The 24,542-nt window shown below is 38.3% G+C and overlaps 1 protein-coding gene across 4 annotated transcripts in view; it reads right to left on the bottom strand.

Annotated features, from left to right (window-relative positions):
• The window catches only part of PPM1B (protein phosphatase, Mg2+/Mn2+ dependent 1B), a 59,795-nt gene that overhangs the window by 32,720 nt on the left and 2,533 nt on the right, over positions 1 to 24,542 (bottom strand). For 2 of the 4 annotated variants that reach the window (XM_030944336.1, XM_030944333.1), the window contains exon 2: positions 2,114 to 2,258. The gene's annotated coding sequence lies outside the window, so the exon portion shown is untranslated. Of the gene's footprint in view, positions 1 to 2,113; positions 11,680 to 19,617; positions 24,008 to 24,542 lie in introns of those variants that run through there. The other 2 variants (XM_030944335.1, XM_030944334.1) reach the window with 2 other exon arrangements.

Raw genomic sequence — 24,542 nt, 5'->3', positions numbered from 1 at the left:
CATTTTGTCCTTAACTCAAACCCTGCAACTCAGCGTGCCTTTATTAAACCACGTGGAAGTCTGCACCGTACTGCTGCCTATCCCTACTGACCACACTATGACAAGACTCATATCCTATGATAATTGGTGAAATTCCTTGTGCATACCTGTTCATATTTCCAGTAGCCAATAAGCAGGTTCTCACTTCTTTACCGGGCTGTTCAAATCAGATGCACAGGGGGCACTTGGATATTACAAAGAATTAGCTTAGCATAAATCCTTCACAATAAAAGTTTTTAATCCTTCACAAATAAAGTTTTAAATTATTTCTATGCAGAACTGCTGTTTTAGTTCTGTAAATTCAATAAAGGACCAAGTACTTCGATGATTGAAAAGGAGCAAACTAAATTTAACTCAATCTAACAAACAGCAGCCAGGTTTTTACTACAGAAATGGCATCTCACATTTTGGAAGAAAAAGAACCAAAATTTATCCACTACACTAATGGTATTAAAACTGAAGAATTTTAAATGTGCAAATGTGTCATTAGCATGACACTTCATGTCACTGGGAGTGAGTTCTCCTCTGCTCTAAATATAGGCATTTAAGACAACTTTTCTCACCTTTTTCAAAGTCTGTTTACAAAAAGTTTCAGACACACTTTTGTGAGAATAGGGCAGCAATGAATAACTTGTTCATATCATTTGTGAATTATTCCTAAGCAGGTCTGAAACACCAGCATAAGTGTTCTGCAGCAGGTCTGCAAAACCACAGTAAAACAATACACCTTTATTTACAGAATTGAGGGCTGGTTTCTTGATTCACACAAAAATCTGAGGAAGTCAGACATAAGGGTTGGGCTGGATGAGTGCTAAAGGTCCATTGAAATAAAGTGTGACTTGCACAGTCAGTATAAAAGGTTGTGCCTTTTTTCAGCATGTTACATCACTGCAAAATAAGTACAAGCATTCAATCAACACAACACTAACAAAAACCCTCAAAAAAACCACATTGAAACCTCTCTTTCATTTTAGCAGCAGAAAAACCAGCACCACTTCCTTGGCACAAACCTGTTGCTGATTTACAACCTATCCATTATTGAACTTCAGAGTAAGACAGACAGGACTGCTTCAGACCAACAGTCCAGATGATTCCTGCCTGCCACTACTGAAAAGAGACAACTCTTCCTGTCAAAGACACTAAAATGTGTAATCAAGACTCAAAAACCTTCATTTGATCATAATCCTGAAGACAGACGCATGCAATAAACCCATTTCAAGGATAGTCTTCAAAACAAATAGTCCCAGTTTAAAAACAGATCTAAACCTTTCAGAAACATACAACCCAAAATATGCAATCTCTATCACAGGTATTTGTGGTGATATGGGATTTTTTCCCATTACTATGGTCTTACAGCATTGTATTTATCCTTTTTTTTCAAAAGGACTCAAAGAACATTGACTCTGAGTTCCCTCTACATGAGTTCAGAAGAAGGTGACAGAGTGCGACAAGAGTTCTCAGTCATCGTCAGATAAAGTTAATGACAGAAAACCAGCAGCCAGAACATTTTCATTGACCTGGAAAAAGCCATCAACCTTTACCCTTGGAAAGGTGATTCAAAAGCTGGAGCTTCAGGGAACCTTGTAAGGGAAATTTAGAGATTTTCTGTAACTGATTAAAACAGGGAATTTAAGTAGCACTGCTGCTGTTAGTGCATTTAAGGAAATACAGACCTTGTAAGGAAAAAAGCCACATGCAGACAGAAAACTGATCTCAACACATAGTAGGCAAAACACTTCATGACTTTTACTGACACTATACAGTCTTCAATGTGAGAACATCATTTCTCCAAAATCTGGTCAGCAGACATTTTAGGTGGTGAAAAATTACTATTCCTTGTCCCCCATTTATTAACACTGCTTTGTATTGTAACAGAAAGAAGCTGTACCTGAAATTGTATTTCCTCCCTATTAAAAATAACAGTAAGCAAAACTCAAATACATTTAAAGAAGAAAAAACATCATTTTACCCAATCTCAGAAATTTCCATTAAATCCATGGTCAATTACAAATTGCAAATTAAAAACACAGTCAAAATTTCCCATAAATTTCCAAGTGGTAGAATTCCTTCTTACCTGTAATTTTAACCTTGTCAAGGTTCTAGTTCAGCACTGAAAGAATTAGTTTACATTCCTGCTGCCAAGAAGCACGTAACAGAATGACTTGCAAAACCTTGAGATAACAGTACAGAACACAACATCTGCTTTATTTTGGTATTTCCTAGAAAGAAACAAAGGAAGTAGTTAGTTACTCCAGATGGCGTACAACAGATTTGTACATTAATTTTTTCATGAATACAACTTTTTCCTAAATAGAAGTGTTTGAACTAAAGCCATGCCTGGATGTGCAAAGACCTTTCAGCAAACTCTCTAAACACCATATTCAAAATTTATGCTAACAAAGAATCAGATTAATATTTTTCTCTATTTCCCTCACCAACACTGACAAGCACTTAAAAAGTCATCAGCATATTACCTGCCATTCAAGTCCCTGAATTCAGTAACAGAAGGAATAGCTTTTGCAGGCCTGCTAGCATCACTGTGCTGTCTTAATTTTATTCACCTACTCAGATGACAGAGTACACTCCTTGAGTGTTTGACATGACTTAAACCCACCATGTGCAGCATGTGTGATTTGTGAGCTCTTCATCCTGCTTCCTTAGATGTTAAAATGCACAAGAGTTAAAACAAAGGCAGTAAGCCTCAACTGCAAAAGTATTTCAGATCCTCTGTAATACAAATAATTACATTTCTTTAAAAAAAGTTTCTATAAAATTAAGTAGAAATTCACCTTAAAATGTAAAAGTAGTAAATAACCAACAATTCAGATATGTGGATCAACAACAGCATCTACCCATTGTTTTGAACAGGATGCAAACACCCAAAATCCTCCACGAATCATGGACTACATATTTAATCTTACAAACCACTGCATCTTACAGAACTTGTCTTAAGAATACACTGGTCGAAGGAAATATTGTAGGAAAATTTCTGGATAACAGCCAGCTTTCTCTGGGACAGGAGGGAAATAGAAGTTTTATTGTGACAGTGAAGATTTTAAACTGATAACAGCACTCTGGATGAGCTGAGTGATAAAGGTGACTTACTGCTGACCTTGACTTTAAGCCCACTGATGGAGGAATGGAGCTACGACAACCTTTCATTATGGCTCGCCTCTTTCAAACACTCAGTAGTGCTCTTCAACTACTAACAAGTGTCATAGGCACAAAACTGCTCAAAAGGAGCACTTCACCCCTTTTGAAGAATTGCAGGAGTTCAGGAAGTTCCATGCCTGTAGCTCTACACTACTGCAAGCCCCGAGTTCTCCCCAGAACTCTCTCTTCTTACGCACCACAATAGGATGGAATGTTCAAGGAACCAAACTAATCCAGAAAAAGTCTAATATTTTCTGTCACTTGAGGTCTCCAAACCAGCTTAGGAAATGCCAGATCAGACAAGTGCCAGCAACAGAAATGCAGAACTGGGAGCTGCTGCCAATTCATATTTGTTCCAAGTATTGTGTAACTATACCTTAAGCAGCATCCACTAACCATTAATGAATTCTGAAAAAATATCCTAAATCATTGTATTGAACTACCAGGCAAAAGCCCTCCCCAGAAGGTTAAAAAAAGCTTCAGTAAAAAAGTTGGTTCTACATGAAGGAACTTCACGGAGTAAAATTAAACACACCTGGTGCAAATTCACAAAGTTGTTTAAAATAGCTCTACTTCAACACACAAGGTTTTAGGGCACAGACACAAAGCATGTGGCCAGGACACAGCTCCCTCCACGCACTGTCTCCCACCTTCAGCACACCCTCCCAGCCAGGAGCATCACAAGGCGCATGCACCAAGTGCTCAGGAGCCTCAGTGCTTCTGTGGCCAGTGGCCTTTAAAAGCAGCAAACTCACAAAAGCAGTCCTGGAAGATGAGCATTCTGCTTTTCAGAAACAAGAGCCTTGAGCCCTTCCAGATTCCACTCCACAGGGGATGTGAGAGCATTCCTTAGACCAGGATCACTTTAAGCTGAAGGCTGCTAACAATAGAGCAGATTCCAAAATAGATATTTTGGGTTAAGAGCATTTTACCTCAGAGTATGATTGCATTTATACAAAGTCTAGGTACACTATCTCACTTCTCAGAAGTGAGGAATACAGTATTCAGTGTCCCAAAACACAAAAGCACCTTAAGATATAGCCTCCACCCCTGAATATGGCACAACAAAGAAGGAACACTACTTCTACCTAATCTGCACAGTAGTGACTCTTACCTCTCCAAGTAAGCTGCATGGGTTGTTTGCTCTCAGTATGAAAAGACATTTACATTCATGATGCAGCTTTGGAATAACCACTATATCCAGCTCCTAACAATCTGAATGCCAAAAATGCTCACAATACACAGATGTAAATGTCTTGTACAGATTGCTCATCATAAATTACATCACAAGAATAAGGCTGAATGCTTCCTATTAAAGGCTTAACAAAATTACAAGATGTATTAAACATTTTATTTGAGCTACTTAAGGCTTCGTACTATGTAAATGTGTAATATTTTAGTAGGACTAAATTAGTTCAGTAAACTGCACTAAGACACCTGCACCCTACAGTAGGATAGTTTTTAATTGAGAAAAACTTAAATATTCCTGGCTAATAAAGCATTTGAATTTGACCATGGTTACAGGATTTTCTTCAGAAGGTAAGACCAAACAGACAATGCCATCATAAGCAATTCACTGCTAAAGAACTAAGCTCACTACTCAAAAATAAGATCATTAAGAAAAAGAAATGACGCTGTCCAGAGAAAGTTGAAGAACCCTATCATGTTATTTTACAGAGTGTAGGCACCAAATGCTGGTTTTCCTGATGATTAAATACATACTTAATAATGCTGGTTGCAAAGCACTAATGTTCCTCAAGCTGAATCCTAATGTTTGAAACAAATCCACTACAACACCCAGTCCTTTGCAAGTCTCCAAACTCCGGCCAGAGAAGTACCAGAAAAACACTGTGTTTATTCTGCCTCACAACCAGCTAGACCTGGACTCTGACCTTTCATTGATAATCAAATCACAGCTGCTTTAAAATAGGCAAACAAACAAATCAACTCATTGACTGAGCATCAAGAGAAAGAGCTATAATCTGATGCGCCCTGATCCACCCTATGACAGCACAATACCACCGCTGCCAATATTGTACCCCCGAACTGTAAGCTGGGTCCCACACACAAGAGGTTTTGCAGAAGTAAGAGACAGAAGGAGTGGGAAAGAAAAGAGCAGCAGTGTATCCACACGTTAGCTAGTAAACTGCAACCTACCAAGGGCATGTTTCCAACATACAATAAACCTGAGGTCACATCCCTTTCTTGAAAGAGGCATTCACTGGGATACTTGAGTTTTTGGGGAAAGTGAGAGCACAGGGGAATGCACTAGTGCTGCAAATTCATGCAGTAGCTCTTCCTTGTTGTACCTATATGACAAAGCCAAAACTAAACAAGGAGTTCTTTTCTGCCTCTTACTTGATACAATGCACAATTTCCATCCTACAGAGAGAGTTGATCATCCGTTGTAACAAAAGATGCTCTCTACATTTGCTAAGTGGTTCTTCATTCTATAGAGAACCAAGACTGAACAAAATCTGTGATTCTATTGTGAATCAACCAAGACTGAACAAAGTCTTGATTTATGGATTTGCAGGTGTGGGGGGTTTTGGTGAATTCTTTCCCCCCCTTTTCAAACATGGAAGCTGCACTAAAACATCCATATTAATCAGTTAAAGTAAGGAGAACTAACTAAAGTTCAAAACTAAGAACTCTATGAAGCAATATAGTGCCTTATCCTTTTTGAAGCACTTAATATAATACTATGGTTTTGAAAAATCTGCGAAAGTATCCATCCACCATGTTCTACGAGTAAAACCCAGAACTTCCTGAAAAGCTAAATGTCTTGAAATAAATTTGCTTGGGGTTCCAGTCAAAGTTGAGTTAAGCAAGTTGAAGCTTGCAGTTAAACGTTCTATAGCCAATTAGTAATTTAAACCATTAAACGATGAATTTCCAACAGGTGTACGCTGTTAGACCAGGATTTCCCACTCACCTAAAAGCTTGAAAATACCATGGGCTTAGCATTCTGATTAGGTCTATACTTTTAAACATCACCTCACAAACAATGGACATAAGTTACAGCATCAGAAAGCTGGTTTTTGATGCATCTTAGAAAAGATATTCTGAATCTTCATCCTGTAGACCTGTCTTTAATACATATTTGCACTTCTGTAATTCCTGAATTCTCTGTGACTCACTGTCAGGTAAGCTTTAGATCAGTAAACTCACATTATGTCTGTGTGGGTATCTTGGCTGCAATGGTAGTTTAAGTGATATTTGCTCTCAGCAGCCCTTTCCCTTTCCATGCTCTGTGGCTGAGCAGACATACAGACAGCTACAATGGTACAAGTGAATGCCTGAAGCAGAAACTGCTCATCTGGCTGATGAGGAAATCAAACTTTGTTGAATTATACAAGCAGGAGATGAAGGAAGACCAAAAGCCAGCCTTACTGGAATTCAGAATGTGCATATGCATTTGCCTACTGGGAGATCCCTGGCAAGCATTTACTTCTCTATTTTTCTGTAACAGATCAGAGTTATGCTCAGCACAAGTCAAGCAGAGAAATGTAGAATCATCTCTCCATCACGTATGCTGGGCAGCTTTGCAAACAGCCAGCTTTAGGAAGAGAGGAGGCTGAAGAGTGCAGCCATCCAGCATGCTTTAATAAAAACACCTAAGTACAAAACTCTTTCATTTTCAGTTATTTGATCTTTAGCTGAACTAAGAAGAAGGAAGTACAGTTAAAATATATTCCATGCATATGTTAGTTTTCTTCCAAAAAAATCCTCAACTGAAACAACAGAGCATTGTAAACAGCAGACTTTTATTCTGAACAAACACATTTATTGGGGCTACTAGGACTTTCTAGAGAAAAGCCTGCAAAAGTTTCTAACCAGCTTTTATCTTACCTTACACAATAGCTGTAGTGTAAGTCAAGTTCTAGATACATATTACACCTTCCACAGCAATCCAGGAGTCACAAATTGAGAAAGATGTGTTTGTATTCTGTATGGGTTTGTGGTTTTCCTTGATGCAAAGGGCAGAGTCTACAATCATTCATCCCCTTGATGGGAACTCAAAATTCCAGCTCAGACACACTGAAGTGATATGCATGGGCAACCTAAGATCATATTTATTATTACTGCAGTGCCTATCATTTGAGCACATTTTTACACTGCTTCTCCATGAGGCAAATTTAATATCACATAACTAGCTAGTATACCTGGGTAGCAGTACCACATGCGTCAGTTGGAAAATATCTGTCCTTTGCTGTCTTTGTTAACATCTGGCCTTCAAACTGATGTTTGAACAACTACTGGTAGACTATTTAGATTTTGTAAATGTCCACAAAACCAGCCTGAGCACTGGTCAGATGCTCTGAGAAAGAATCCACCACACCTGTCATCTAATAATATTATAATTAATAATAATAATTTTTCTGAAGTCCTCTGGGACAAAACAGCATGTCCCTAAACCAGACCTCAGTCTCATCCATTCTATCTACTATAGTACTATTAATGAGCATCCAGAGTCTGTCACTCCTTTGCCTAGAAAAAGTATTAGTAAACTATAATATTATTCAAGCTCAGAAGAAATCTTGAAAAGAAAAACCCTCTGTTGATTATGCAATACAAAAAGCTAAGCCCTTTCTAGTTAAGCTGTTCAAAGAAGCCACCTTAAGCATAAACCATAAAAAACTCCTGCAACAAAACTGTCAGCAAAATCAGAGAAAGCAACAGAGTTCAGATCAGTTAATTTGGTAGCAAGTACATGCTTTCGGATAATAAAGTCCATTGTTACAAACCTCACTGCACTGTAGGATATAGAGTTAAGAAAATTGACAGAATTGTATAATTTCATTACTAAGACAGCAAAGGTGACGGAACTACAAAATTTTAAGATGCTTTAGCTGTAGGTTACAGTCCAAGTCTGATAGTTTCCAAAAGATTCATATTCTTCTGAGTGCCTTGTATGAAATGTTCAGAAGAACAGACTACAGATGGCTACCTTGACAAATTCCTCTGTGACCAGTATTCAGTGATTTTTTTAATCCAGAGTCCTCAAAAATTAATATTTATCTGAGTAGAGAACTTTACCCTAGCTCCTACCAGCTAACAATGCATTTAGAACAGGTCAGATTTTGAATCAAGTCTTGTTACTATCATTGAAGCCAATTAAGAATTTTTTTATCCTCAATACCGTATCTTAAATTTCTGCTGTTTCTGACACTAAAAAAAAACACCAAAAAACACCAAAAATCCCTTAAACCTGGTTTATACATGTCTTTCTGCACAGATCCTGTATTTAGGACTGTATTTAAGATTCTCAAAGGCATAACAGCATCACATTTTGTATATTAGGGGAATGAAGCCATTACAATACACGCATGCCAACTAATCAGGTTTTTCCCTGTCTTACAATATAACACAACCCAAAGTGTGACCACGAGTATATCCAAACCTTAGAAGGAATTTAAACTCCACCAAGTGGGGTGAAAAACAAAAAGTATCAAAATAACAGTACTTCAGTTAGGACCAGGTACAAAAAATACAGCAAGAATTCACTAATGCTGGTATGTTTGACAATGACAGAAACCAAGATGTATCAAATTTAAAAGGGATAATAAGAATGGGGTTTTATTGCTTTATATATGACACCAATGACCAGTGGAAGGACTTCCCCTCTCTCAAATAAGGCTTCTCTTCAATTTCTAATATAAGTCTTCAGGTATAAATGCACTAAAACTGAGCCAGCAGAGCAGATTTAAAAAAAAAAAACAACTTGGCTACTACTGATGTGCAGACAGTTACAGAAGGCATAAATTCTCTGCCACACTACTTAGATCTATTTGTAGCTTTTTTTAGCCATGTTATCACTTGCTAAATTTAAATACATCAGGAGTTAAATTAAATGCAAAAAAGGTCATTCAACACCACAATAAAATCACCAGCAAGTTTAAATTGGTAACATAAGAAAACCAGTAGCATGAGTTGCCAAATATTAAGAGTTACGATGCTATAGGCAGTTTAATGTTTACTGCAAAGCATGCAGCTTGGAAAGAGAATTCAGGCATCTGTTATGTCAACTCACAGCCTACACACACAGTCTTTCAAAAGAAGTAATTTAAGTAATACAGGAACTGAAGGCTCCAAATAGGAATTGTTAAAACACATAGTTATCATTATATCTCACAGTTTTAGAACATTCTTTCCCTTTTTCTCTTCCAGATTAAGATGCTGCTTCTAATTACTAGCAAAGTTACTTCAGTAACAACACTGTATTACTATTAACAGAATCAGCATGTACAAGTGTAAAGGCTATTATAATTTTTAAGAGGGTCCATTTGTTTAGAAAGTAATTTCCTTATTGCTAACAGAGATTCATCACCTTCCTAAATCAGCCTGATTTGATTCATTTCAGATAAGGCATATCTCAAAGCATTTTTAAGGCAGTTATAACCAATGTGGAAGACAAGCAGCTGATCCTACACAATATATAATTATGTACTCCCATACTGTAACAGAATCAATACACCTGTAGTCAAATGATATTCAATCCATAATATGGTAAAGAAAGTCATGTTTCAGAACACAGATGACTTGTCCAGACTGTTTCAGAAAACACAATACTCTCCTTTTACAGGATGCTCTATTTCTCCATCAGGCTAGAGAAACTTTTTAAGAAGTCTAGTTAAAAGAATTACTATCTCTAGAAACTGCAGAGTGAAGCAAACTTCCATTACCCTTTTTTTCTGGCAGCAGGCTCCAATATTGTTGCCTGGACACACGGAATCTTTTTCAGGTGTCTGCACTGAGGCTATCTGAACTGTTTCACTTTTCATCTACACGAGACTACTTGGCAAGAAGCAGCCACTTGGCAACTTGTAAGCATAAAAACTCAAGGTTTTCATGTCCAATTCATTCTGCAACTTCAATTCCACAATAAGTCACTTAGACTCACTTTTAATCAATAGTTTAAGTTCTCAATTTGCAATATATATTTCAATGCTGAAGTTTCAGATATCGCTATTGAGTAAAAACTGTTTTAATTTCGCCACTGTACCAGTATCACAATACATGTTGAACTATACCTGCAAAAATTCAAAGGGGAATTCCGTCAGTAAGAATGTTAAAACTAACACATAAGCAGATCATGTCAATTTTCAAGAAATCAATTATTAGAGAAGGTGCTTAAGGGCATGACAGGTAGTCAGTACCATAATGATAGACATGACAGCCAAAATTATTCCAGGAAAGTTAGCATGTTAATAATTCAGCATTCACTTTATGCTACTCATCATTTCAGACATCAGCTGCAGGTAAATTTGGGTAATACAGATTAAGACACCATCTCTAGCTCCACCAAAGGTTACTACTGCTCCTGTACACTGCTGGTGGCAAGACAGGCCCTTGCTGGACTGAATGGTGATGGAAACATCTTAGCACAAAGACACATTTAAAAAAAACAGATTAATTGTAGCAAGGGGGCAAACACCATATTCTGGCATCCCACTTATACGACAGCTTGTCAAGATACTTTAAAATTATTTATACATTCCAAAGCTCACACATCAGCCTTCCCAATTTATTACCATAAAGCTTAACCTGTATGTATTCTATACTAGTGTAACAAACTCTCTGGATCAAACTAGGAATCCATAAAATAATCATGGCACACAAAGGAATACTCTCAAATATTCCGGCATTTGCAGAATGCCAACTGAAAGAATCAGATTAATTTAGCAGTTTAAAAGAAAAGCAGACAATTAGCTTGGGGATTACACAAATAATTCAGTAAAACCTACTACATAAAAAACAGACCCCCAGCCACAAAAAATCAGAAATAGGTATGTGAATAGAAGACTGCTGACCTGAGCTTTCAAACAGATGCTGAACGCAGCACAACAAGTGCCAATTTCAGTAGGTTTCCACGCCTCTGACACGGAAGAGCTGGCGTTAGGCAGTCAGCTGCCTATATAAAGTGCTACTTACACACAGTCCCAAAACATCTCCCACCCCTTCTGAGTGCCTCCAACATCCCTTCTATGACTTGAGACCATGGCCTTGTATTCTCTCTTCTATGCAAATACCTGCTCTGTAAAGCAATAGCTACGTACTTCACAAATCTTCAAAGAGTGGTTTGGGTTGGAAATTACCTTAAAGATAACCGTGTTCCAACCCACCTGCCACAAGCAGGGACACCTCTTACTGCACCAGGTTGCTCAAAGCTCCATCCAGCCTGGCCTTGGACACTGCAAGGGTCAGGACATGCACAATTTCTCTGGGCAACTGATTCCAGTGCCTCACTACCCTCACAGTAAGAATTTCTTCCTAATATTCAATCTAAACCTACCCTCTTGCAGTTTAAAGCCATTATCCCTTGTCCCATTAAAGCACACCCTTGTGAAAAGTCCCGCTCCAGTAGTCTTGTAGGCACCTTTTAGGTACTGGAAGGTTGCTCTAACATCTCAACAGAGCCTCCTCTTCCTCAGCCTGAACAACCTCAACTCTATCAGCTTTTCCACACAGGAGAGGTGCTCCAGCCCTCTCATCAGCTTCACAGCCCCACATATATATATATGTTTTTATATATAAATGTTTATATATATACTCCACTTTTCCCTGGGAGGGGTGTGGGAATGAAACAACAAACATTATTAACATTTTGTTAAACTATGCATGTAAGCTGAAGGCAATGGCATCACTGCTGAACAGTGCTAATGGCTCCCTACTACTTAATTGTACTCTAACTCACAGAAAGGTGACAACAGTGCAGGTGCTTGAAGCTATGGCTTTATTAAAAGAAATGCATCTGCCATTTCCTACAAAATGCAGCAAACCTATTTCCTGATATTTTGAAAGTGACTGAAATATTACTCAAAAGTGTGTTGACTCTCTGCATTCACAGAGAATTACAATAATAAGCTCAGCATGGGACCACAAAGTAAGCAAGAGTTACTAAGACACTACCAATTTAGTACAACATTCCATATCACGCAACTTAAGCCTATCAGTTTTATAATTAGCAACACCTATACTACTCAAAAGACAGAGGTGCAATAAACATTAGCTACAAGTAGCAACCTACTTGACTATTTTAGTTAAGGAACACAGGCACAGCTAGCTTATATACCTCTGATCATTAGTGCATTTCAACAGAAATATGCAGAAGTATTTAATAGTTAGTAAAGAGCGACAGCATTCTGCAGGAATAGTATAAGATGCAAGCCAAGAGCTCAGAAACAGTACCATTTTGCCAAGTCTCAGTACTCATGCTTTGTGTCATCTGATCATGGACAACTTCCAAAGTCTTACCTTCAACGCAGTACAAAAATAAAATTTCTTCCAGATCTTTGTCTTTCTGATTAAGATTCACTTTAGAGACTCTTTCTCGCATATTGGGGTGAATAAAGCAAGAGTCTCTGAGTCTGAAAGTAGTAAGATGGAAGAATTGACCAACTTTTCTCCTAGTTCACCACAATATTCAATAAAATCTCTAACTCAAACACTTAATAGTTACAGCTAAACTGAAACTAATAAACTCTGTGAACCACTGGAAGAGGCCAAGCTAGACAAGAAGTTCCTACTTGTCTATGGCAATGCTGCCAAACACCAAGTGACTGCTTTTCACTTGTGAAAAATGAAAGCATGAAGTGATCTAAGGTACCAACCATTTGATGGCCATTACTTCCCAAAAAACTCCCACTTTCAATAGACATCACCTTTACAGATGTCATGAAAGCAAATCCATTTCCAAGCCAGGAATACATAAACCCTATGACAGGAGAACCTGCACACAATCACATGTATGTACACACATTTCAGTGCGGACAGAACAGAGAGGTCTGGCATACGAATGCAGTTGTTTACAGTAACACATCCACATCCTGGATGCAAAGGAAAAGAAAGACTAAAAGCTGAGATTCTGACTTATCTTAAAGCACAGAAACCACGACAAAGAAGTCTGTTACTGGCCACTACAGATCTTTCCAAAACACAAGCAGAAACACACCTAAGCTCTCTTGGTTACAAGAAAGAAACCAAAGTTGTGTTTCCCCCAAACCCACAAGAAGGGGTAGAACAATTAAACCCACCACACCTTCACAGACCAGAATACTCTTTCTGCAGCAAGAATCTGCCTCAAGCATTGCCTGTTCTGGAGACTGTCTACATTTAGTGTCCAAGATGACAGGTCACTTCCTTCTTTACCCCTCCCTTCCCAGTAACTTCAAATGCTCTACAAATCACTTTGTTTTTCCTCAAGGTTCAGAATACCAAAGGCAAGTGAAAGACAAGACACATTGGTATGTTCTTTAAGAACATATAATGTTCTTAAAACTTCATTTTTGACACTAAAAAAGAGCATTTTTCCTTTCTTAGATTAAATGTTTACTCAATGAACATACCTTGCTTATTCCAAGCCCACTGAATGGGCAGATTCTAATTAACTACTGCTTAATACCAAAAACATTTAACATTAAACTATTTTATTTAGTAGCCAGTAGACCCTTGAGGAGCTCTAGCTGTAACTGCTGTTCAGAAAGAGCATGAACCATTGACCAGCCACCCTTTAAAATTACTCCTCAACCAGTTTTCATTTGTCTAGTCATCCTCCCATTGAGACTGTAAATAGGAGTATGCTAAGGGACACCAAAACATCTTGCTAAGGTCAAAATAAAAAAAAAAAATCTCTAAAGCTCTATCCTCAGCTGAAGATCTAGTAATTTGACAGAAGGCAGTCAGGTCAGTCAAGCACAACTGACCCCTGGTAAAGTCAGGCAGACTGAAAATAGTCACCTTTTTCAAAAATGTTTTTCTACAGATTTATGTAAACTACTTATTGATAGTGCTATCCAAATAAAGCAGTATTTAACATTTTTATTAACTGAAATGGAAAGCTTTCTTTATTATATAACATAGTCTGAAACAGTGAACAGGAACCATCCCTTATGCCTCAACAATTTGCAGAATTCAAATGTTCCAAAGCCTAGATACAAGAACTCTGTGCATTAAAAAAAAAACAACCCAGGTCTCAACATGTGAAACACAGACATCGAACAATTCAGTTTCTGGCTGGTTTTCAAGGTATCTGGCTACAAGACAGTAAACAGCAGAGGTTATAAAAGGGAAAACTTGGTCCTTGTAACAGTATGTAAAATTTATTACAGAAACGGATGGCTGAGAAAGAGAAGAGAAAGAAGTGGAAAAGAACAGCAAATGACCAAGAAAACTCAAACATGGTTCATCGTAAAGAACTTCTAGAATTCAGATTACTTCCATCTTTTCAGACAGTTTGAATTTCTTCCCAATCTTATTGCAAGAGACCTCCAACACTGAACAAACACAGAAACTCCTGGACACAGAATCAGTCAGTGCCTGACAAACAACTGCAAACTCTATTCTTTACTAGTGATGACATTACTCATGTTTCACCCAAAATAGTTCAGTCCCTCTGCAGTTCATCAAAACCTAGGCTTGAAACAGGCAGTGGGTAAGATAGTCTAACTACACATTAAGTGATGACAAACACCACCGTGGATGAGCTGAGGCAGTACTCCTACCCCTAAGGAAATCTGCAAATGTGACAAAAAGCACAGAAAAACAGCTCGACTTGCTCAGAAACTTTCTGACAAACTCCTTACCGTGACCTTTGCTATGCAAAGTTTTGGTTTCTGCTGCTTTCTCATGTACCTACAGATATTCTTGTCAGCAAGTGCTGGTATTTAATTAAACTGGAATGACTACTATGAAGGGAGTCATATAAACATCTGTTGCAGGCTATGCATTTGGGGAAAATCCAAAAGAGGGGATGGACCTTTTTCATTTAGTTATAATAGATGTTTTAATGTCAACATTTAATTCCATGCTCTTTTACTTTAGGACTGCAACATGACTGGTGACACTGCTAACACTGTCACAGTTATGTGACTTCTCTATGGTCTTCATCAGCAGTAACATTCCAAGTAAATACAGAACTTCCATTCACAAGATAGGCCATCAGGTATCAAAACCACCAGTGTCAAGAAGCAATGTTAGTAACTACACAAGAACCTCATTTGAAACACCTCAGCATGCAGTCCTACAGTAAGTGAGGCTATGCTGAACTGATAACTGCTGTAAGCCCACCTCCTGCCATGGGTAGTTTCAAACCCGGCTTTGGCACCTGTAGTTGCTCTCACATCCTGATGCAGCAAGTTGATTCAAAAAGATAAACTAGAAGAAAATTCTCATCTCAGCCAATATGTACCCAACATAAGCATGTTATCCACCTCTTACTCCGAGAGGAGACACAGCCAAGTATCAAGATGAGAAGGAAGAGGATCCTGCACATGGTCAGAAGCAGAAAACTGCAGAAATACAGCAGCACTAACATACTTAGGTAACTACACAAGAACTTCTTCCTTAATGAAAGCCAGGATTATGAGTGGGTTCCAGAAGCAAATGCCTGAGTGTGTGCAAAGGCCTAGCAAAAACTCTTTTCTGTACTGTATAAACACTGAGAAGTGGTGAAAAAACCAAACTATTCCAAGGACCTTCCACCTTTAAAAAGAGGAATACCAGATACTCATGGACTGGGCAGCATGCAGCAAACATCTGTTTGGGCAGAGGGTACGAACTCCCCATAATGGGAGACAAAACCAAAGCTGCATTATGTACAGTAAGTGCCTCAGCTTCCAGGAAGGTGCTCTACCCATTGTTTTTAAACAGCTACAAAAACCTAACAGCGGTGCCTGGCTGACAAAGAAGTGGATGTATCTAGTGCCCAGCACTCTCACCAAGGTAGCGCAAGAGTTATTGACTAGAAACCAACACAGGAGAAGCTAAGCTTCAAGTGAATTACATGCTAGCTACATGAACTCTCCTGTCTATAGAATTTTGAAGACACTAGCTTTTGGGAACTGGACCTAATAAGCTTTATTGCTTTTTTCCTCTTAATATAAAAATTAATCTGGGGTCATACCAGCTCACTCTTACTTTCCTTCTCTGAACAAAGCAGTTCAACATACATCTTCTCAGTCATCAAAAGACCTTAAGAGAATTTTTGCTTCTTCAGCAACACTGACGCAAGTCTACCAATTCCATGACACCTCAAATCCCTAAAGCACTAAGTTTTCCACTAACTGAAGAACTTCTTACACAATTCAGGGTGAATAAACCCAATAACTTGCACAGTTCAGGAAAAAACACTATAGACTAAATCTTCTCTCATTAACCCCAGTCCTTCTCAAGAGTGGATTCAACAGGAGAAAATGAGCCCGAAAACCTAACACAAACAAAAATAAGGACAGAGAAAGAAGTCTAATAGCAAATCCCCATCTCACCCAGCAATGTCAGTGGTCAGTTTTTACTTGTTGGGTTTTACTCATGTCAGTATCAAAAAGAGTCAGGATACTGCTGCAAGGCAAGCAGAGGTAGTGGCAGGCAGCAGAATTTGGTAATAAAAGGCAGTGCAGGGTATGTGCTGATAAAAATCTATAAAATGAGGTACAGACAAATGAATAAAAAACAGATCCCCATGACGAGAGCAAGAAGAAATACTCCTCAATGAATTCTGTGTTCTGCCTACTCAAGTATTCCCTGGATAAGCTGAAGTTACCAGTGAATTTATGCAATAAGTTCTTCAGGAAGCACTGCAGTTTTCTTCCATACTAAGAACACTACTTTTCATGTCCTCTCCTCACTTATTTCAGTTTCTCCCTTGCAGTAACAGCATCAGACTTCAGGGAAAGGAAAGGATAAACACTGACTGGGAAAAAACCAACTTAAACAAATGAACGGAGCAGAAGAAAGGCTGCTCACAGGTAGGCCTGGTTCGCCACTTATTGCACTCATAGTAGCTTAAGATGTCGACTACTAAAAAGAAAATACATAGCAGGAAAGGATGATGGAGTTTCCAATACAGTATTCTAGAACCATTACTTGAGTTTAGGAAAAGGCTTTAAGCACAATCTGAAAACTCACGACAGATCTAAGCTGTCACATGTGCTTTGTATGCAAGAGCTTGTTTAAAACAGTGCTTCAATAAGCAAACAAACAAGACCTTTGGAAGAAGGGACAATAGGGAGAGACCTATTAACAAGTTTTCTACATTAGCTTCCTGGTCTTTGTCAAACTTGACAACATAATCAGGTTTCAAGTCTCAACAAACCTTAAGACACCTTTCCAAAAAATCAGTTACTTCAGTTAATGACATTGCTACCCCAAGTTTTTGTTTATACAAAACACATCTGAATTTGCTAAGCCTGAACAAAACAGAACAGTGAAAAAAGATGAATTACGGCAATAACTGAGTCCTACATTCCCTCTCTACATATGCAGAAATACAGAAAACTTCAGACTGAAAATAGTGTGGTTGTTAAATACATCTGTGAATAAATGATATTTTTCAAGGAATTGTTTTTTCCAAATATGAATTAATAAAGTACAACTGCAGAGTACCTTCCATAGTGACATTTTTCTAACCATGTTAAATTATGTTTCCTGGCATTGGCAACAGCAGCACACAAGATAATTTCAGGAATCCTGAACTATACTGGAATTGTATTTATTCCCTTCTGACTCCAGAAGTACTGCACATTTCACTTCAGGTTAAAAATAATGAGAAACTTTTCAACTGTTTGCAACCTTATCCCCTTCCCTCCAAAAGTCAGATACGCTAAGCTGACAGCATATCTTTTTTTCTTTAAATTAAAATAATACTGTGACAATAGTCAAAACCAGAAAATAAGCTGTTTTGTTTAACAACAGCTACAATACTTGACTTCGTTAAATATTTTAGAGAAGTTCTCTGGCCTAGAAATCCTTGTGTTTGGTATGTTCTAGTTAAGAAATTGAGATATCATCCAATTCGATTTAATGTTACAAACTAGCTATTGATCTTCAACAACCCAACCTCCATTATTTTCACACTCAAATACTGCAAGAAGAGATAATAGTACAGACATGGTTCAGCATAAGACAAACCAAAGGCCAAACAAAAGCAAAATAAATTTATTGTTTACTATTATATAAAAGCAGGATATGAAACACCGTTGGCACTACAGCAGAGTCCTAACTATCCTTTCCTTCCACATCACAAGCCTAATTAATTTTTTCAATTTTCAAACAGGAAAATGCTAAACTATCACTTCTACCACTTAGGAAAAACAGATGAGCTCTTAAGGCCTGACTGCAGAGGAGACTATTTAACTCTAGCAAACACTGTGAAACATCTCTTTCCAATGTAATCATCCACAAAAAAGTGGTATGCTTGTCTTTTCCTGATCCCACAAATTGCTTGTGAGATACAGACACACTGAACTGCTTCCAGTTTCTTTACATTGCAAGAAATGCACAGAATCTAAAAGAGGGCTCGTTGGAAAACCTTACACAAAGCAAACAACTCCTATTATGAATGCATTTTTTTAAACTACTGAATGCTTATGAACTGGAGGTTATCTTTTGAACAGCAGTTTGAATTGCAGTGCACTTACAGAGGATTTACAGAACAGGTTTCATGCTCCCCACTTCCTCCCAGCTCTAGCTATTGTTTTCACAACATTGTTTTCATCTTGTTTATGTATAAAACATCTATTATTTGAAGTCTTGTGCACAACCTGCCGCTTGTTTAGATGCTACTTGTTTACATGCTCCTCAGAGTAACATAATCAGACACAAGCTAGACTTCGGATGAATCCAGTAAGTTCATCCATCAGGGTAAGCGATCAGCAAAGAAAAGAGCAGGAAAGACATTATCTCAGAGAAAAGGAAAAGCGAAACAAAAAAGCTCTTGCTGTAATATGTCTCCTGGAAAAGTGATAAAGGCACAGAAAACACGACAAGCTAGCAAATGGATAAACATCCCATCTGAGGAGTCCATTTGATACACATACAGGCAGCAGTCCCACAATTACTGAATAACACTCATTGAGTGTAAATCCCACCTGTAATTAGACATTGTTAATAACCTCCTTAGAGGCGTCACTTCAGTTCTTACTGACAACACCCAAAGTGAGGCATTTGTGAGCCTTAACAGCCTGTACTGTGCACTGGGGCTCTCTTGAGCTACATGGAGCTGCTTTACTTTCCAAGGTGAGGGACTGAACACTACCTGGGGGAGACAATGAACTACCTCAGCTAGGTGTGAATTCAAGTTCTACAACAGCTGAAATAAAAAAAGAACTTCATGTTTCCTTTGAACACGAACACTCACAAAACCCTACCCTTTTAGTAAAAAGCCAGCTATAAGCAATTTCTATCAAATGTTCAAGAGAACCAAGCTTCATGTCAGACATGAGAAACCAGTGCCTGCAACTAGTATCATATCTGAAGAGAGATCTTATGCACAAGCTGGTATGCAGAGTACCTTTTGAACAGGATAAGATTTTCCTGTTGGGAACCAGAACAAGTAGTACAGACACATTTTACTACTATACTAGGTAAAGAGAGCAGGAGAAGAAAGGACACAGAAAAAATCCTGAGTAATATCTGTGCTATATTCACCTTTCATATCTTTACAGCTCTCTGAAGGCAGTGCTTTGAGTACAGACCCACTTCAACAGAAGCAAAAGGAACAATTTCTTCAGCTTTATACGCTGAAGACAGAACTCTCAAAACAGCCCACAGTGCCACATGTTTCAGTACAGTACTTCTCATCTGAAAAGTTTCAAAGCACATGACAGTTTCAGCAGTTTTTCAAGGTCACAAGGGCAATCACAAACACAAGTCCCTGCCCCCTCCAACTGCTAATCCACCACCATCTAAATCCAGTCTAGCTGTTCTCCAGAGACTTACGCAATGTGAAAACCCTCATTCACTTCTCTCCTAGAATCATGGTCCAAAACTACTGTATGTGGCACCATACATACAGCTGCAATATACAAAGGCAACTTTACACCTGTTATATTTATTTGGATGTGCTTTAACAAGCATGTTGAATACACTGAAGAATTTTATGTAATTTATGAAGAAAAGATTTTCAGCATCCCTTAAGGAGCTGCCATGAAGAACACAATTTCCTATTTCTAGATATGTTCCCCAAAATGTTGAGGGGAATATACTTTTAACTCTTTTGGAAGAAACTTCAAACAGTGGTAATTATTTTTTTTAAAAACATACAACCAACCATACACACAAACAGCAAAACAAGAAATAACATTAGTGGAAAATGAAATAAAACCCCAGCAAGCCAAGCTACAGTGCGTGTTGTCTGTGTCCCCACAGTTTCACTGAAACACAACTCAAAAGTTCACATAAGGGTAAATATTTCACAAATAATCAGGTCCTATGAGTTTTCTGGAAATAAACAGTCACATCAAGGAGAGACATCCAAACTAGTGCCCCTTGAGGACAAGGGGAGCAGGAGCTCAGCTGTGTTACCAAAACCATCATCCTGTACAGGACAAACAAATGCGCCCCAAACAAATGAGAATACTTACAGAACTCACAGTACCCTCTACCCAACCACAAGACAAAGCCACAGGAAGTCAGGCTTCAGAACTGGCTGCTCACAAAGATAGTTTCATTCTTGATTAACTGAAGAAAAACCATGAAACTACTCTCCAGAATTTGTTGTAGTTTTAACACCAGTCTTTTTCATACAAAATTTCAAAATTAGGGACAATAACTTGGGAAGAGATATTTAGTTACCAGTCACGATAAACAAGCAATCCTTAGAGAGCAGCAGGACAATTTCTGCAGGCCTGGCAACACTTAGGAAGCAGCAGTGGGTAGAACCCACTCCCCCTGCATAGCTCAGCACCCTCTGCAGTGCTCTAACGTGCTTTTTAGTGGGCACAGCTGTACTGACATGTCAGTTTGAATTACGAGCACGCTTTTCAAGTAAATCTGTCATTCACTTCCTGTATTTTAGTTCACATCTCATAGAAGTTTCTGAACAGATGATCTGAACATCTCCAAGACTGACCTACATCAAAAGTCTGGGAAACCTTGGAACAGACTCAGTCCATAGAGCCAGACTACAATCAGTCTGAAATAAACCCCATGAAGTACACACACAGGGGACACTGAGTCTACCTTACAGCTCTCCACTCCACAACCTTTTTCAACTGCAGCATACTGCTTGCTAATGTAAATATAACCAATGGACTGTCCATTCATTTATGAGAGCCTCGAGCAGCAGGAAGCAAACCCACAGACTTAAGCTGCCAACATGCACCTTAAAAGCCCTAGAAAGGAGGCCTGTACAGGCTGCTCCTTTTTTTGGAGTAATGATAGCAGCAGTGTACCACTACTCATCCACTTTTGTTTCCACTCCTTTACAGGTTAGGAGTTTCAAAAGCTAGTGGTATATTCTAGAAAAGTTTTCTGAATAAAGAAAAAGATAGCCCACCAAAGATCTACATACGTCATGCATCACCTACAATTACTGTTTTACAAAACTTTTCAAGTAACATTGAAAAGACAACTCAATCAATTGTTCCACTGGAGGTGGTGATAGCAAAGGAAGAGCAGCATGCACTCAAGAATGCTTTTTATGACTTGCATATCAGCTTAACCAACAAAACCACCCAGAACAGAGGGGTTTTTTTTCTTTTTGAATAAGCTGACCAACATAATATTCATTATTCCACTTGAATAAAAACATCAGTTCTTTACAAATAGTTCTATCACTGAGATGTTCTCTCCTGTTACAAATTTTTCTTTTTCTATAAAATTTTAAATAGAAGATCATGAGTTTCAAACATATACCTGCCTTTAGCAGGACCAACAAGCTGGTGAGAACAGACTGAAGCAGTACTGCATGAAAAACTTCCAATAACATGCTACCTCCTCTGCTCAACAAATCCTTACCATCTTACTTCATTACCTCCTTGATAAAAACAATTCATTCATATGCTAACAATGCAGAGCCATGTTTGCTCTACATTCAGTAAAGGTCAAGTTCCTATACAGAGGTGCAGACACAAAAGTAGGATTATTGAAGATGACATTTTCTGTTAACACACTAATCCCATGAAAACTGAAAGAACTAATGACACTTTCCTTTGTGATTTAACTGGAAGTTTGTGGTTCTTGACATGTTATTACCATACTCACTAAAAAGCCATTTTAAATTCTCCAGTAGCCCAGTCTGAAACATCCTTAAGCTATGTTTTTCTGATCTGTTTCATGTTAACTCTTGTGAAAACAGACTTAAGCATCTAGTTGCACTATTTGTTTGAAAGAAAACTCAATGAAAACTCAACTCATCCCACCAAAGATGAAGAGAATCTATGCCAGGAGATAGTAATGTAGTGACATCATAAAATGACACACTGAAGTAATGTTAATGAGAAACTAATGGTGCACAGGGGAAAAAAGAATTGTGAGTAACATTTTCATAGCAGAACAAAAATACCTGGGCCTGAGTAATCTCCTTCAAAATTGTAAGAAAGGCTGCTGTCTGCTGAGACACCTAATTTCCCCTTTTGGCATCATTCTCTACATTCAAACATCTTTGTGCTTTCCCTCCCAACACAGGGTTTTCCAAGAGCCAGAAGACTAATTTAACCTACACTCACTGGCAACCCTTATGTCCCAACATGCCAATGATGTCTCAAGAAACTGAGATGAGTTGAACTGCTCATCTCTAGAAGCTAGAGATGAGCTACCCCAGCTCAGTAATTTCTTACCATCTCATGAAGATTTTCAGACCAGTCTTCTTCTGGAGTGACACTCATAAATTCTTCAAAAAATTTATCTGACTTTATCATATGATACAAATATAAATTTGTACAAGGCTTGAGCAAATGATAAGCAGTTTGAACAAAGTTTCCCACACTAGACATCTGTCTAAGGCTGAAAAATATCATCCAAACAGCTAAGGAGTTTGCAAAGTTGTCTGTTAAGTAAAAGCAGTACTGATAATCTTTCTGGAAACTCTGCATCCTTGTTCTTACATCAGGGATCATCTTTCAATTTCTTCTTTCTCAGCTTCTCTAGTCAGAGGTCATTCTATTTGGGTAGCTTGTTTTTTATTAAGAAGTTGCAATTACTGGTCCAGATTTTGACATTAAATTCCCTGAACATTTAATGTATACCTGATATGCTGGAGGTTGGGGCTAAACCTGACTCCTGTAGGATGCATAAAACATTTATGCTGCATTCACACTGCTAAGGGGGAGAAAGAAGAAGTTACAATTCATACCCTGTACAGCTATAAGTCAAATCATGAAGACCATCAAGCATAAACTGAAACACAGAATTAAAAAAGTAATACATAGGGAAGGAACCAAGACAGCAAAAGTTTTGATTTCAACGGTTTTCCAAAGAAATTACCACTGCTCTCCTCCAATTTACTGAGAAGAACAGAACAATACTCAGATTGAATCACTTCAGTTGCTAAAAGGCCCAAGATGTGAAGAATGCTTCTTTTTTACAGGGCAGGGAAGTGCAGCAAACCCCAAACAAAATAGAGCATATTTGATTAAGGTAGTGGGCAGAAAGAATCAATACTAGGACGAAAAACAAACATCTATGGACACAAAGATATGCACAGCCTGTCACAGTAAACACTCTCCACAGTCGAAACATCGAGTCTGGAGCTTGGATTCTTTCACCAAGGCTTTCCCATTCACTTGGAAGAGACCATGCTTGTAAAAACCAATGGTTAGCTAATTATCTTCCAGTGCTGACTGGAAAAGAACAGCCATTTCCCACTTCCTAAGCTACAGCAGTAAACCTGTATGGCAGATTTAAGCATTCCTACTAGACTGATGATGCAAGGCACTACCAAATGATCAATTTTTGTTTTCAGTGGCTTTTTTGAAAAGAAAGCAAAAAAACCACCAACAACCCAAGACCAAACCAAGCAACAGAAACCACTCTGACATGCCAAGCCCACCCCTGCCCCACTGAACACTGTGGCAGCATTCAGCAAGGTGTGCTGCAGCCTGCTCCATTTAAGGAGGACATTCAATACTCACTGAACACTGTCCTGTGCACATCCCCATCCCTTGCAGTCTAAATAAATCCTGCTCCAAAGAGTAATACAAATACTTCATAAACACAGATTTTTACATCCACTACTAAGAGCAGATTTTAGTGCCTTTCCCTTTTGTAATATGGAAGCGACACATTAATGTAAGAAATACTCTCTACTCTCCATTGGACCCCTGAGAGCAGTAGTTTTTGACAGTGAGCACATGAAACTATTGCTCAACACACACATTTCATAGGCTTGAATTTCAATGGTAATAGGTTTTTATTTCTTGAGACAAGTTTACTAAGTCAGAGAAGCACACATAAGTAATTATAATTGGAAAAGTTTAAGAGAGCAATGCACACCAGAAACAAGAAGAGAACTGGATTGTCCAGGATAACTACAAGACTACTCATTTCTTTCTCTTGTTCCTTACACTACTGACCACCTCATGGCTACCACTATAAAAGAAAAATGGGTTCTCAGCGCCCTGTATGCAGCCCTC

The sequence above is a fragment of the Camarhynchus parvulus genome, chromosome 3, assembly GCF_901933205.1.
Source record: "Camarhynchus parvulus chromosome 3, STF_HiC, whole genome shotgun sequence".
Lineage (NCBI taxonomy): Eukaryota > Metazoa > Chordata > Aves > Passeriformes > Thraupidae > Camarhynchus > Camarhynchus parvulus.
Note: the sequence above shows the minus strand (reverse complement) of the source record. Positions and strands in the feature narration are given on the sequence as shown.